This window comes from Endocarpon pusillum, assembly GCF_000464535.1.
Source record: "Endocarpon pusillum Z07020 unplaced genomic scaffold scaffold218, whole genome shotgun sequence".
Classification (NCBI taxonomy): Eukaryota; Fungi; Ascomycota; class Eurotiomycetes; order Verrucariales; family Verrucariaceae; genus Endocarpon; species Endocarpon pusillum.
In genome coordinates, this window is record NW_006916155.1 from 1 (window position 1) to 3,973 (window position 3,973).

Below are 3,973 nucleotides of genomic sequence, written 5' to 3' on the forward strand. Positions count from 1 at the left end.
TTCTTCGTGACTCTCCGCTATCCCTATAGCATCCTCATACCCTGTTATACGGCCTTCCGCGTAACACTTATCTCCTTAGGTGGATCTTTCTAACATTTAAAGCTTTACTTACTTAGAACCTATAAATATTCTGCTTAAACTAATATAATTAAAGATTATATAAGCTATCTTAAAATCTAAAAAAGATAATACTCTAGAGCTTAATAACATTTCTAACTAGGTTATTTATATAATTGCTAATAAGTAATTAGAGCTACTTACTTACCTATTTAGCGTATACTACTATTTAGGAGTCTACCCCTTAGCCTTTAAATATACCACTATAGTTATTATTTGCAAACCTAAGAAACTTGATTACTTTAACCTAAAAGCTTATCACCTTATTGCCCTCCTTAACATATTAGGTAAGGCGTTAGAAGCGGTAATTATAGAACGCATCTGATTCGCAGCTAAAAAGTACTCTCTTCTCTTAGATACTTAAATAAGAGTAAGGCAAATAAGATCTACTAAAATAGCTCTCTAACTAATTACTAACAAAATCTATACTATATAAGGGGCTAAACGCCACAGGGTAACTTTATTACTTAGCCTTAACATCTCTGATGCCTTTGATTATATTTCTTACAAAAAACTTATTTATAACCTTCGAAAGAGATAGATTCCTTTAAAGGTTATTAATTAGATTAAGGACTTCCTTCAAGATAAGGAAACTAAGGTCTGCCTTAACTAATTCACGCTAGAAAGTAATAGAATATTTATAGATATCCTACAGGGCTCTTATATCTCTCTAATTCTTTACTTATTTTATAATGCTAACCTCCTTAATATATATAAGAATATGTCGCTTTATATAAGTATTACAGACTTTGTTAACAACATTAATATTCTTATGTATAGTCTAAGTATAAAGTAGAACTATAGAAACCTTGAACGTATATACCTTATATATAAGTTATAGGCGACTTGCTATAGGTCCTTTTTTAATCTGTTCAAATATAACCTAATCTACTTTTCTCGTACGCCTAAGAGATTTAATATACTAGCTAAACTATTATTATTCTTTATAAACACAAGCCTTAACTCTAAGTTAGACATTAGAGTGCTTAAAGTCTAACTTAACCTAGCATTATAGTAGAAACCTTATCTTTATATAATTAAAGCGCAGGCGATTTACTACCTAAGCGCCCTAAAAACATTATCCGGCTTTACCTAGGGCTCTTCTGTCTCCTTAAGGCTCTAAGTATACGTGTTAGCTACTTGACTAGCGCTACTTTATAGCTATAACGCTTAGTACGCCCTAAAGGATATAATAAAGCATAAAAAGAGCATTAAAAACAAACTATAAGCTATCTAAGGACGCTATTTTTAAGTTATTACAGGAGCTTATAAAGCTATTATTATATAAGTGCTTAAGGTTAAAACGTTTACTCCCTTAATACACCTTTATATAGAGATGTCTATAGCTAACTTAACTTGCTATATACTAGCAACAGATCTTTATAATATGATTAAAACTATAGCAAGCTGCATCTATTAATAAGGTTAAGACAGCAAAGGCAGGTAAGCCAAGCCCCTTATTACCCCTTTTTACTTATTAAAAGAATAAATAAAAAGCTATATAAGTAGTTTATCTTGTTTTAAGGTAAGAAATCCGGGCACTAACCTCTTATAGCGCGTCCTTACTATCGCTTCTCCTGTGCCTCGCATGCTTAAACCCCACTCCTGTACGCTGTACAGCAGAGTAGGCCTGACTACTGCAGTGTACAGTAGCTGCGAGTTGCGTATTGAAGGTCCCCAGGTAGAGGTAGCTAGTCTTGCTAGGGCCTCAGAGACTGCGATACCCCTGCGAGTCGCATGCGCTATGTGTTCGTTCCAGGTGAGCCTGGGGTCTAGCCATACCCCTAGCACCCTGATTGCCTTGTCCTCAACTGCTACTTGATGGCCACCTATCTGGACGGTTGATGCGAGGTCCTCTTGTGCGTGGCGCCTAGTTCGCATCCCTCTACCGGGTCTCTGCTACGCTTTCCGGCATCTACCGTTCAAGGCAAGATGCTTCGGGGTTCAGGTGAATGAAGCCCTTGCCCACGCTCCAATTGTAGTTTACTCCTTAAGCATATAGCACCGGCATCCAGCTAGAACGATATCGCTTTGACTCGTATGCAAAACGCACACTCCTCGCAGGCTCTCAGTACGAGTGAGATAGCTGGCCCAGACTCTTTATATACCGACACGCGCATACTGTCCTCTCGGGCTGTGCAGACGGTCTCCTCAGTGGCCGCCATTACACACCACGCCCCACGTTAAGCCCAGAGGGCTCTTCGCTTCGCGTTATCCGTAGAAGTCTCCTTCGTACGGACCGACCGTGTCTTGCAAGCGACTCGCTTGATACGCGCATGCCAGCTGTGTACCAATTCCTCGCTTACTAACCAAGCTTGTGTCCCCGTCGTCTTAACAGATACCCTTGTACAATGCGCCTGTAGCCACGCTTTAACGAGTTTGTATAAGCTCATTCTGAGTAAACTAGTATCCTCAACTGCCTGTGATTCCGTATAGTCGTTCGTGTAAGACGATTCGCCTGTGATTCCTAAGGGTAGCCCGTGGCTCCAGCCTTAACGAGGCCCATAGGTCTTAACAAGTTCGTTTGTACTGAAGACCATAGGCCTTAACAAGGGTTGATAAACGCTTGTTTATTCGTCTGTATCGAAGGATTTCCCTCTCCTTGCCAGTGAGTTGCCGTATCTACACGCGCAACGCGTGATCTCAGGAGGGGACAAGCACAAGGGTGTCCTGTCTCTCAAATAGAACGATATCACATCCACTGATGGTAGAGTCAGTTTCGGGTCTGAGTACGAGTCAGATACTTAAGAGTCGGATGGTTTTCGTAAGCCAATTCCCCTGGTTCGATGCGCGCAGGCGACTCGCGTACGCAGCGCACGCGTTCACCCACACCGCCATCTGGATTTCGTTTGGTTTCATCGCCGCAGCGACTACTCACACCGGATACCGCGAGAAGGTAGAAATCCATATCTCAGCTGTCTGAATGACTGACAGCTGCTCAGTGCAAGCTCACCGAGGGCAATTTAGCAATATATATATGACTTATATACGCTATTTATATACATGTACTATAATAGTAATAGTTAAAACAATAAGATCTCAGCCATAGCTATAGGTATAATCATGCATCTTTTCTGCGCCTTAAGCATTATTAGTAATGCGCAAGTATTTTATAAAGAACTTACTAGCATTCTTCTTATACTTAGACTCCTCTTAATCTGCTCTAATTCCTCTTTATCTAATTATATAACTACTATTTACTTTAATAGTCAGGCAACTTTACAGTTTCTCTTAAAGGGTGACTTAACTTACTCTTAATTACTCTTTAAAGATATCTATTTAGCTATTAAAGAGCTTAAGCAAAAAGAAATCTTAACTAAACTATAATGACTACCTAGATATAAAGGGATTAAGGGCAACAAAATAGCGGATAATTATACTAATAAAGCAGCAAGGGCTATAGGCCCCCTTTAAGAGCCTATAACTCGCTTCCTCTCTGTAATTAAAAGGATTACAAAAAGAAGAGTCTAGAAGCGCTAGGACTAGTCTTAGGAAAACAGAGTACAAATCTACAGAATCGCTAAGCTCTCCCCTTACGTTTCTCCTGTAAATTGCAGGCTTTATGCTGGCCGACCAAAAGCACATAGTGCCCTGCTAACCCAGCTTAGGACTAGAGTAATCGGATTCAATGCCTTCCTCTTTAAACGCTGAGTACCCTCTGTACCTAGCCCTTGCTGCGGGTGCGGGTTAGGGACTATGACAGTGCAGCACGTCCTCCTCTCCTGCCCTACATGGTCTCAGCTCCGGAGACGCGTCTTAAGCGACCACCTGTTCTCCGACATGCGGAAGCTCCTTAATAGCTATAAAGGAGCGACCCAGGCTATTCGCTTCATCCTTCAGACTAACCTGCTAGCCC